Source organism: Macrobrachium rosenbergii, chromosome 26, assembly GCF_040412425.1.
Source record: "Macrobrachium rosenbergii isolate ZJJX-2024 chromosome 26, ASM4041242v1, whole genome shotgun sequence".
Taxonomy (NCBI): domain Eukaryota; kingdom Metazoa; phylum Arthropoda; class Malacostraca; order Decapoda; family Palaemonidae; genus Macrobrachium; species Macrobrachium rosenbergii.
The window spans coordinates 27909407-27921941 of NC_089766.1; the positions used below are offsets into that span (position 1 = coordinate 27909407).

At 41.0% G+C, this 12535-nt stretch overlaps 1 long non-coding RNA gene across 1 annotated transcript; it reads left to right on the forward strand.

Annotated features, from left to right (window-relative positions):
- Positions 1-1289: 1289 nt before the first annotated feature.
- Positions 1290-9305, forward strand: LOC136853118 (uncharacterized). Its single transcript, XR_010857360.1, has 5 exons — positions 1290-1429; positions 5099-5781; positions 6108-6220; positions 7258-7437; positions 8631-9305. It is a non-coding gene; the product is annotated as an uncharacterized lncRNA (long non-coding RNA).
- Positions 9306-12535: the final 3230 nt, after the last annotated feature.

The window sequence follows — 12535 nt, forward strand, 5'->3', positions numbered from 1 at the left end:
CGACAAATGTGTCATCTATAACCAACATGAAGACACCCAGTTAGGAGACTTTAATGTCAGAGAGAGAGAGAGAGAGAGAGAGAGAGAGAGAGAGAGAGAGAGAGAGAGAGAGAGCAGTCAAGGCTAATCAAGCGGCATCGAGGACCTTATCAAAATGCACCATCCACCCAAAAAAACAGCAGAAGCAGCAAAGGCTCTTTGATCGAAGTCTAAAGGACTCGAGATATTATCTATCACTCAGCTGCTGAAATGGGACGCCTTATCTCTTCGGTCATTTGGGCTTTCAGCTGAAACAAATGAAGAATGAAAGACAATGAAAGAAATGAAAAAAGCTGTGAGCGTTGACAACATTCCTGATAAAATTTGCCACTCCCTGACAGACTGAGGTCTTGAGAATATCATCATTCTGTGCACAACAAGAAGCATCAAAGGGAAATAAATAAATGAGCATCATCATTATCATGAATAAGAGAAAGAGATACACCAAGTGAACCATATCCTTCTCTCTCCTTCCTGTTACATTCACACGTTTTCAGAGGAACCACTTGACCAATACTACAGCTCTTAGCTCACGATAGCTCCTGCTGCTGTCACCTGCAGATGGGCCTTGGGATGTGATCTGGGGTCCCAAGACTCTATATGTATATAAGATTCTTTTGATGGAAGCAAAGTGTGTTTTTGAATTGGTAGCAAGGGAGAGTGACTAGTTTACTGTGAAATCTAGGCTAACACAAGAGTGTTTTATGTCTCATTGGCTGATTGATATCTTTATGGACAGAGTGACTGGTGTTGACAGATGATATGGTACTGAACAGGGATGGTGAAGAGAGACTGAAGGAACTGGTGAAAGGTTCTGAAAGCGTCTGCAAGAAGAGTAACTTGAGAATGAATGGATGATGGGAGAATGGATGATTTGTTGAGATACTTGGATGGTGGTGGGAGGAGAAAGTGACGATGATAATGACAACTGCACTTCATGAAGCAATGAAGCAGCACAGCAGGAATTCTGTTGACAAAATGTTTTCTGTTCTGACTCATTGTCTCTCCTCCTTGTGGAGTCCATCTGATGAGTCTCCAGATGAAGGCAAGAGTGATTCACAGTAACAAGAACAACTTCCATCTCTTCTTCTGTCAAGTTGCTTGAAAGAGGAAGAAGCAGCAGCGAAGGGCCTTATCAGAGTCACGTTGCCTGGCTGAGGCGCGACAAAATGTATGATCACATTCCCATGATCTGCATAAGGCCCCAGTGATAAGGCCACGGATATAAAGCTGGGTTCCCTCAACAGGCGATCAGTTCCCTTGTAAGTGATACATTGGTTGTCGTCCGCTGCTTCCAGTGGTGCCCTTCGTGAGAAGACCCCTGAGGAATCTTCTTCCTTCCTTCCAGTGGACTCTTAGTCCCTCAGAGTGAGACTCAGCAGTCACAATGGTAAGAGATTCTGAATCATCTTCTCATCACTCACAAACACTCTTCTCATCACCTGCTTCTTTTAAGGGTCCATCTGGACCTCTGGTGAGTCACAAAGTCTCATCAGCCAGCACTCGAATGTTTTCAGTCATCCCACACATTCCCTGGCCTCCACTCAGCTGCATTTTACATGCATAACATTCAGTTGAAGGGATCCACCCAAAATGCATCATGTACCAAAATGCAGTCTTTTAACAAACAATCATAACCATGTAGCTGATAAGGACAAGTCTGATAAGAGGAGGTGTCACTGGGTGAGGAAATACTTTCATGATAAGTGTGCCTCTTATGAACACAGATATGCATGTCTGCATGCTTTTAGGTATCTGTCTATCTATCTATCTATCTATCCGTCTATCTTTTTATCCATTTACTATATATATATATAAATATGCAGCGTAGTATCTATATTATCATTCTTATTCGTTTTGTTATTATTAATATCAATGAGAATGACTGGTTTTGAAATGAGCTTCAATACTACGGATTTGACCATCAAGCTTGTTTCAGCTACTTGAGTGTGGAAGTATGAGTGTGTGTGTGTGTGTGTGTGTGTGAGTCAGTTCTTTATATGTGTGTGCATACAGTGACACTCAAGACAGACAGACAGACAGGAGGAAGAGTGCAGCCATCATGAGAATGATTGAACAAATGGAAGGACTGGACACGACAATAGACGGTTCCTGTGGGACCTCACGAGAGGAGGAACTGATGAGGTCATTGGTGGTGCTTCCTGGCTGAAGGGAAATAGGCCTCTCTCTCTCTCTCTCCTCTCTCTCTCTCTCTCTCTCTCTCTCTCTCTCTCTCTCTCTCTCTCTCTCTCTCTCAGTGACTCACTTGGGAGGAGCACAAGTTGCTTTGACGCCCCACACAGACCTTATCAGGGAGAGAGAGAGAGGGGAGGGGTGTTGGAGATAAGGAGTCTCACTGGCAAGGCCTCATCATCTGTCCTGTTATTTGTCTCTTCTTCTTCCTTCAACTGGGAGTGTTTTTCTTCTTATGGCTGACGGAAGGGAAGGATTTGTTCATGACCGTCCACTGAGACAGAGACAGATAGAGAGACAGACAGACCTGTCAAACCCTCCTATTCCCTCATCGTAACAAATCACGAAGAGGCGTTGTCGCAATACCCGACCTTATCGCTTATCACAACACTCCTCCTCGAGCTTTCTAAAAGAGAAAGTTAAGGGAGAAGGTGCTTGTTGTCCCCCCGAGAGTCTGGTGCATGACAGAAAGTTTGCTTTCACTCATTGTCCTCTTCTTGACAGTTTGAGAAAGAAAGGTCAATGTCATGGTTCACCAGATGACCTCCAGTTGAGTCCCAGAGAGAGAGAGAGAGAGAGAGAGAGAGAGAGAGAGAGAGAGTATGCATTGACCTCACACACACACACACACACACACACACACACACACAGAAGAGGCAGGAGCAAAGGTCCTTATCAGAGAAGTCACGTGACCTGGTCGAGGTGCACACCAGATGGTGTGGAATCCCCAGTGATGAGGAGAGAAGGGACAAGGTCTCAAGTGGCTGAGAAGAAACAAGTCCAATAGGCGTACGTGTCATGACGGGTGTGGAAAGTCTCAGGGTGGGGTCACAGGGTCAGTAGGAAGTCCCTGTGGTTTCAAGAGAATAGGAAGAGGGAATGAAACCACTCACTGATGGGATGAGGAAGTGGGAAGTTTAGGGAAGAAGAAAGAAGCAAGAGAGAATGAAAGATCATGTACAGGAATGCAGGAGGATGGATCAGGTGGCCAAGAAGAATGTGAGAGAGAGAAAGAAAGAATGTGATAAAAGAGGGAGAGAAGGTGAAGGAGGACTTTGGGGAGAACAAGAAGAAGTGTCTCAACAAGGAAGTCAGTGCAGAGAGAAAGGTGAGAGAGCAAATGGAGTCATCACAAAAGAGACAAGGGACAAATGCTGTCTGAAGTGAAAGAAGTCCTGGGCTGATGGAGTGATCATTCTGAAGCTCTCTTGATTGAGGGAGACAGAAGAGGGGCAGAGGTCAATGAGACAAGAGTGTGAGGGGTTGAGGTCATTTGGAGAATGCTTGTGGAAGTGGCTGTTGAGGATGTAAGGAGGGAAATCAAGAGGCTGAGGAATGGAAAGGCACCAGCAGTTCATGGGATTACAAATGAGATGGTGTGTCAGAGTGGTGAAAGAGTAATTTGGTAGCTGACCATGATGTATAAGGTATGTCTGGAGAAGGGAAAGGTCCAAGAAGAATGCTGTGGTATTGTAGTGTGATTCTTACCACAAAAGTCTGTGCTGGCACAAAGCTAGAGAGAGAGAGAGAGAGAGAGAGAGAGAGAGAGAGAGAGAGAGAGAGAGAGAGAGAGTCCACCTTCTCTTGTGTGAAGAAAGATGACGAAAACATATCAGGGAAAACAGAGGAATAAGTTTGGGATGTGTGGGGTGGTGGACTGGTAGGTGTTTTGATGCTCCATGGAAGGAGGTGGTGTGTCTTCTTCACTTCAAAGGAACACTGACTGAAACAGTACCTGTAGGAAAAAGAGAGTAGGGCAGGAAGAGATCTAGAAGACAGATAAGCACTTGGTCACAGTAGAAGATTTCCCCTTGATTCGAATCCTGCCAGTGAAGAGAACACAGAGGAAGGGAAGGAACACAAAGGAAGCATTGATGTATGGGGGCTTTTATCTCAGAAGGGACAGATAAGGACAATATATTAATTTAATCACTGAGATGAAGAAGAAATAGTATAATTATGACTGAACACAAGTATTGAATTCATCTGACTAAGAAATTCAGTCAGCTGAGTATTGCAGACAAACCAAGACCTTTCTCTTTGATAGCAAAATCACCACCAATTCCTGAAGCCCAAAATACCATCCTGCATCAGTTGCAAAAGTGTGAGAGCTGGTTTAAGGACATCAGTATTTTAGATACTGGGAAAATAATATTTCTTGTCATGGAGGCAGTTAAGTCATCTTTTTGAAAGCAAAATATGGGGTTTCTTTTGTAGTTCTGATGTGATTTTGACGAATTTGACCTTCACTTCCGACCCACTCGTTTCCATCAGTGATGAAGGACCCAAATGGGAACCATTTCTGTAGGGTTAGGTTGGGTGGCAGTTCAGTAGCTGTAAAACCCCCAACCCTCTTCAGCTGGGAAATGGCATCCTAGGTTAGGTTGTTAGGTTAGGTTACTGTGTGTCCCTGTGTTTCACAATGGTTTCCCACTGTGGTCGCTTGTGATAGTTCGATGTAAAGGTGTTGTAATGTCATGGATTAATCAGACTTTTTGTCAGAAATGGAAGTCTTACTCCTCAAAATCACATCAGAAATAAAAAGGAATAAAGAGGCAGATTTGGCAATTAAAAATGTGATTAGTCTGAAGAGCAAATGAGTGAAGTCTTCTGAAAAAAGAAAATTAGTATTCAGTGAACTGTTGGGATTCCTAAAGATTTCGACTTTATTCTTTTGTCATTGTCTTCACCACTGAAAATGCTGCACTTTAGATAACACTGTTTAGGTAAGCAGTTTCAGATCCTATGGGTCAGACCTTTGAGTGACTGATAGCAATCATCTTTTTTAGCAAGGAAGATAATCTTGTGGAAGATCACTCATGCATCTGGAAGGGTCACTGATTTCTGTTTTCTGTGTCCTTTTCAGGCATCCAATCCCCCCTGGAGTGTAAGATTTGCTATAATGTGTTCAGTGAAGATCACTGCCCGAGGATCCTCCCTTGTTCCCACGAGTTCTGTGGCCATTGCATTGATGGGCTCATCTCGACCCAAAAAAAAAGAATGCCCCTCTGCAGAAAGGGATAAATTCACAGCCAATTCAGCTGAAGACCTCATGATTAACAGAGGCCTCCTTGATGCTGCAAAGCAACTTTCATCCAGGCTTGGAGCATCAAGATCCTTAAATCCATTCTGAGACCAAAGAAATCCATTCTGGAATTTACAAAGGATTTCAGGGAGAATGTCATCCAAAAGAGGCATCGCTCTTTGCCAGGCAACAGAGGCTGAGGCTAAGAGACCTCATTGAGAAGCTACAGCAAGATGAAAAAGGCAGTTGAAGCAACAAAGGAAGTGCAAGACACTGTTCAAATGAAAAGAAGCTTTTGGGCATCATTGATCAAAACATCAAACTGCTGATGAACAAGCTGGAAAATTTGCAGAAGAATAAAACAAAATTTAAGAGTCTGCTGCTCAGCTGAAAGCAGCAACAGACTTTATTTCAGCTGGAGCTACCATGGATGAAGCAGGAAAGATTCTTCATGCTGTTGAAGAAGACAACCAAATTGACAACTTCTTCAGGAGGACAAAAGGGAGAATGACACGATACAAAAGGTGAGTTCTCTCTCCTCTCTCTCTCCTGGTTCCTACTTAAACACTACTCTTGAAAGGGATATTTTCTTTCTATTGCTCTTATAACTCATCCTTGTGATTAGACATCTTCAGAATATAATTATCCATCAGTGAGGTCTGAATAAAATGAATTTGTAAAACACTTCTTTTTTTATTTAAAAACTTTTCCATTTAAGGGATCTTTCTCTTTGTTTGATTTATGATTTCAGCCATTTTCCAGTCTTATATTAATCAGATAATCTCTGTAATCTCTTTGTCCTAATTCCCAAGATACTCTTCATAATTGTCTTCTTGGATTTGTCTTCCAGGACATTCTCAAGATGAAAGACATTCTGGAAAATTGGAAGAAGTGCCATTGAGGAAGGATCTGGGAAGAAGAACTAAAGAACCAGAAGAGAGAGACTCTGTTGTGAAGATTACGGTAAGTTCAAGGAGTCTTTTCTTCCACAGAAAATCAGAAAGCTGAAAAAAATTGTCCTGAGAAACATCTACTCAACAGACTCAAGATAAATGTAACTGAATGAGATGATAAAGTCTAACTTGTTTCAAACAACCCATCATTTCAAAAAAGCCTGTCCTAAGAGTCAGTGCAATTTCCAGTCACTCCACATAAGAAGAAGAAGAAGAAGAAGAAGAAGAAGAAGAAGAAGAAGAAGAAGAAGAAGAAGAAGAAGAAGAAGAGTTCCCTTTCCACTTGTCTGAAGATGCGTCTGGATCTCTGGGTGCCCCTGGTGGGGAAACTGGCCATTCTGTGTGTGTGTGTGTTGTCCCCAACACTTCTGCAATCTCCTTCAGAGATCTTGTGTTTTCTTTGCTCATTCCCACCTTAAATATTCACTATTCCATTCCATAAATTTATCATTCTGCTTACTGTTCCACTCTATGGTGTTGGGGAGTGATTCATCAGCTATTTCCTTCCTCTTATTCAAGTGTGATTCCTGATTTGGCAGAAACCTGGACAAGTGAGGTGCTTCAGCCCTTTGAGTAAGTGAACTTCAAACCCTCTCAAGTTCTGTGACCCATTCAGAGAACTGGCAGAGCATTGGCTCCTCCTGTGCCCCAAGATTCATGGTCAGGACACACACAGCTTCCCTTCATCCCATTATTGGTTGCAGAAACACACACAAGGACAGTTTTCATCCCTGGGGTGCTCAGGGCCCTGGTTCATCATCAGATGGGGGAAAGGGGGACTTATCTTCTTCTGCGGTGTGTCTGGAGGTCATGCTGATACATAATTTAGAATAGGTTACCTTACATCAATGGCTTTGTATTTGAAAACAAACATGACTTTGGTTTTTCAAAAATATGTGGTTTCTATTTTTAAAAATCTGAATTAACAAAATGCACGCTCTTTCAGATAATTAACTTTAAATCAAAGTGAAATATCTTTTCAGCTAAACAAAATACCTCCTAACCTCAACTGGTTATGAGATTTTCAATCAAGAAACCTTTCCTCAGGTGACTGACCTCCGAATTCTTCATGGTCGCATGAGAGGGGATGCCCAGAGAGGGATCTTTGCTGTGGCGAAGTATGAAGGGACTCTGAGTGTGGCTCCAGTCAAGATTGAGTCCAACAACCAAATCTCTTTCACTCATCTTCAGGAAGGCGTTCTCCCACCAAGATGCTTTGTCATAGAGGTAAGCTTATTCCTGTGAGGATATGAGTAGGATTCCTTTCTGTCTCTCACAATCCTTTAGGAATCATTGTCCAAGTTCACTGATGTGCATGGATGATTATGTGGTGCAGAGGGTAAGGGAGGAATAACAACAGCTGATTTGTTTAGAGAGAGAGAGAGAGAGAGAGAGAGAGAGAGAGAGAGAGAGAGAGAGAGAGAGAGAGAGAGAGAGATGCTGGTGCACAACTGCAGACAAGAAAATGATTCTTGAATAGACTGAGGAGTAACTCATGTCTACAGATGATGCAGTACTGATGATGAGGGACAGTGAAGAGAAACTGCAGGAACTGGTGAGAGAATCTGAAAGTGTTTGAAAGTTGAGAGTAGATGGATCTTGGGAGAATGGGTGATCTGCTTAGGTATTTTGGAGTAGATATACTGGATGTTGGCAGGATGAGGAAGCAGGTGAGTCTCAGAATAGGTGGAGCAAGGAAGCAAGGAAGGAAGAAGGAAGGAAGCAAGGAAGGAAGGAATAAAGGAAGGAAGAAGGAAGGAGGATGTGTGCAAAAGATAGGGAGGAAGCTTATTATACTCTCTATGTGGAAGCTGAAATGGGATAGTATTAAGGTACTGTTGAGCCAACTCTCCTTTATGGAAGTAAGTGTTATTACTGAATATGAATGAAAGAGAAAAGAGGAAGCTGTAGAGCTGAATTGTCTCTGTGTAGTATGGATGGATCACTGTGTTTGAGATGGTTCAGTCATGTGGAGAGAATGGAGGAGGATGACAGGCTTTGTGAAAAGAAGAAGAAGAAGAAAGAAGAAGAAGAAGAAGAAGAAGAAGAAGAAGAAGAAGAAGAAGAAGAAAAATGAACTCAAGACAGATAGAGTTGAGTGGTGCAGTGTTTGTAAGGGTTTAGTTGCACTACTGATGAGCCTTCGGTGTAGGAGGAGGAGGAGGATGATAATAAAGAGCTAATGATAATAATATTGTGGAAGTTTCCTGCTCAGGGGTTTCATCCACAACAGACTTTTTTTTTATTTATTTCTTTGTCATTTGGCTTTTTAATTCACCTCTTCTTCTTCTTCTTCTTCCTTTGCTCTTCTTCATTTATTATTATTATTATTATTATTATTATTATTATTATTATTATTATTATTATTATTATTATTATTATTATTATTCTAACAAATATCCCCTTCTTTTTCTTGACAGCTCGAGTCCTTGATGCAATGGTCTCCTTCTATTCCTCCTCCGTCTCCTTCTCCTCCTCCTCCTCCTTGTTCCCCCCCAAGGGCGTTCCTGGATCTGGCGTATGGATCCACCCCCCTGGGGAGGGTCATCGTCAGGGTCACTAAGAATGGCCTCCAGGGTCTCAACTTCCTGTACATGTGTGCGGGGGGGATGGGGCCCTCTTATGCCCACTCTCACGTCTCAGAGTGTGATTTGGAAGGGTAAGGAAGGTGAACATGTTGGATTCGGTGGAGGAGGAGGAGGAGGAGGCACATCAACTCGCGCAGTGTTGTCATCGAGGGAGGATTGGGAGAGGGAGAAGGAAAGGGAGAGGAAGAGTGGGATCTATAAATGGACGCCACATAAGGCGGGAGAAGTGAGGGGAACCATCTCATATGAAGGAGCTTCAGGGTTCTGGATCGTCACCAGAGATCATCCCAGGTGGAGATCTGGATTTGGATATTGCTTCGGGATGGTGGAGGAAGGACTCGACATCCTCCGCACCACCATCCTGAAGTATCCTGATCCAGACATCAAAGGGGTGAGGGTGGGGGAGTGCGGCCTCATCCTGTGAGTGTCTCCCCTCCAGACGAAGAATCACTTTCCACTCTGGTTTCAACTCTGAGAATCTTTCTCTAATAAAGATGTTGTGATTCACTTCAGTGTTTCATTTGCCTCCTTTTATTATTATTATTATTATTATTATTATTATTATTATTATTATTATTATTATTATTATTATTATTATTATTATTATTATTATTATTTCCTGATATAATGTTTCTGTGTGTGCTTTGAGTCTCCTCTGAAGGACTGTTGACACTGATGCTTTATCCCAAAATACAAACTATTGTCTTACAGGAACAACTGTTGGAGGAGCTGAACAGCCCTCCCAAAAAAAATAATGGTTTAATAAAAGTCAAAAACACACCAGACACTAAAAGTCATTATTTCCTTGACCTTGACCTTGACCTTTTCTTGAGCCACCCATCACACAGCAGACTGACACTGGTGCTATTCATTCACTGGTGGGTGGACTGGTGGGCGGCAGGCAGGCAGGGAGTAAAGGTTCCTGGGCCTAGCAAAGTGAGCCAAGTGCACTGATGCTTTATCCCAAAATACAAACTATTGTCTTACAAGAACAACTGTTGGAGGAGCTGAACAGCCCTCCCCAAAAAAATAATGGTTTAATAAAAGTCAAAAACACACCAGACACTAAAAGTCATTATTTCCTTGACCTTGACCTTGACCTTCTTCTCGGGCCACCCATCACACAGCAGACTGACACTGGTGCTATTCATTCACTGGTGGGTGGACTGGTGGGCGGCAGGCAGGCAGGGAGTAAAGGTTCCTAAAAGACAAAAAGTGAGCCAAGTGAAACTGATGCTTATCCCAAAATACAAACTATTGTCTTACAAGAACAACTTTGGAGGAATTTCCCAAACTGGTTTAATCAAAGGAAAATGCTGCAGAGATAAAAGTCATTATTTCTTCTTCCTTCTTCTTCTTCATTCTTCTTCTTTCCTTCACGAGGGCAACCACCTGAATTCACCTCTGTCTGTATAACACAAACACGGAACAGACAAGAGTCTTCGCCTCTTCCCTTCACAGACCTTACTTGGCTCTATCACTTGACAAAGGCCTATTTTAATAAAATATTTTGCCTTTTATAAAAGAGTTATCAATGCACTGGTTTTCAGATTTGCTGGCCATAATTATGTTGACAATTATACAGGTTAAGACCAAGGAGAATTAGAGATAGAGAGAGAGAGAGAGAGAGAGAGCCATTCCAGAGATTAAAACTCCATTGGGAATATTCTCTCAAAGACTTGTACTGTCAGCGATATGGTCATAACGCGGTCTGGAGTCAGAGGGGACCCCAAATTAAAAACTTAGAAAAACAGTTTCAAAACCAAATTTTTGCCCATCAGTTCAGGGAACTGAAAGGGTATAAATAATGCTTTTTTCATTAACTATAAATACATAGGAGGAGGACTATAAATATACTACAGTACAATGCTATAAAGAATGCTCTAAAGCTAAGATTGAGAAAGGGGTGAATACCCTCCTCTCCTCTGCAACTAACCGCCTCATTTGCGATCTATCTACAAAATGCAGGAATTTATATGATAAAACAAGGGCATTCCACTAAAATGAGGAAGATTGAGCATTATAAGACGGCCATTCAGATTCGCTGTTCAAACATAAAGCTTTTCAAAATTCAGTCATTAAGACCAACTGGACCAATTACTGATAATATATAACTGCTAATTAGCCATTCCAGATTAAAACATTATAATGAAACTTGCTTTCATCAAGCGTATATGGTCATTATAGATAATGTCTGGAGTCAAGAGAGGACATTAAATGACAAACTTAGAACAACAGTTTCAAAGCAAATTTAAAGTGAAGTCAGTTCGGGGAGATTGAGACATTATAGATAATGCTTTCAAGGGTAAGACTGAGACATTATAGATAATGCTTTCAAAGGTAAGATTGAGACATTATAGATAATGCTTTCAAGGGTAAGATTGAGACATTATAGATAATGCTTTCAAGGGTAAGATTGAGACATTATAGATAATGCTTTCAAGGGTAAGATTGAGACATTATAGATAATGCTTTCAAGGGTAAGACTGAGACATCATAGATAATGCTTTCAAGGGTAAGATTGAGTCATTAGAGATAATGCTTCCAAGGGTAAGACTGAGACATTATAGATAATTCTTTCAAGGGTAAGATTGAGAAATTATAGATAATGCCTTCAAGGTAAGATTGAGAAATTATAGATAATGCTTTCAAGGGTAAGATTGAGACATTATAGATAATGCTTTCAAGGGTAAGACTGAGAAATCATAGATAATGCTTTCAAGGGTAAGAGTGAGTCCTTAGAGATAATGCTTCCAAGGGTAAGACTAAGACATTACAGATAATGCTTTCAAGGGTAAGATTGAGACATTATAGATAATGCTTTCAAGGGTAAGATAGGTAAGATTGAGATATTATAGATAATGCTTTCAAGGTTAAGACTGAGCCATCATAGATAATGCTTTCAAGGGTAAGATTGAGACATTATAGGTAATGCTTTTAAGGGTAAGATTGAAACATCATAGATAATGCTTTCAAGGGTGAGACTGAGACATTATATAGATAATGCTTTCAAAGGTAAGACTGAGACATTATAGATAATGCTTTCAAGGGTAAGACTGAGACATTATAGATAATGCTTTCAAGGGTAAGACTGAGACATTATAGATGATGCTTTCAAAGGTAAGACTGAGACATTATAGATAATGCTTTCACGGGTAAGATTGAGACATTATAGATAATGCTTTCAAGGGTAAGATTGAGACATTATAAATAATGCTTTCAAAGGTAAGACTGAGACATTATAGATACTGCTTTCAAGGTTAAGACTGAGACATTATAGGTAATGCTTTCAAGGGTAAGACTGAGACATCATAGATAATGCTTTCAAGGGTAAGATTGAGACATAATAGGTAATGCTTTCAAGGGTAAGACTGAGACATTATAGATAAGACTTTCAAGTGTAAGACTGAGGCATTATAGGTAATACTTTCAAGGGTAAGACTGAGACATTATAGATAATACTTTCAAGGGTAAGAATGAGGCATTATAGATAATGTTTTCAAGGGTAAGACTGAGACATTATAGATAATGCTTTCAAGGGTAAGATTGAGACATTATAGATAATGCTTTCAAAGGTAAGACTGAAACATTATAGATAATGCTTTCAGGGGTAAGATTGAGACATTATAGATAATGATTTCAACGGTAAGATTGAGACATTATAGATAATGCTTTCAAAGGTAAGACTGAGACATTATAGATAATGCTTTCAAGGGTAAGATTGAGACATTATACAT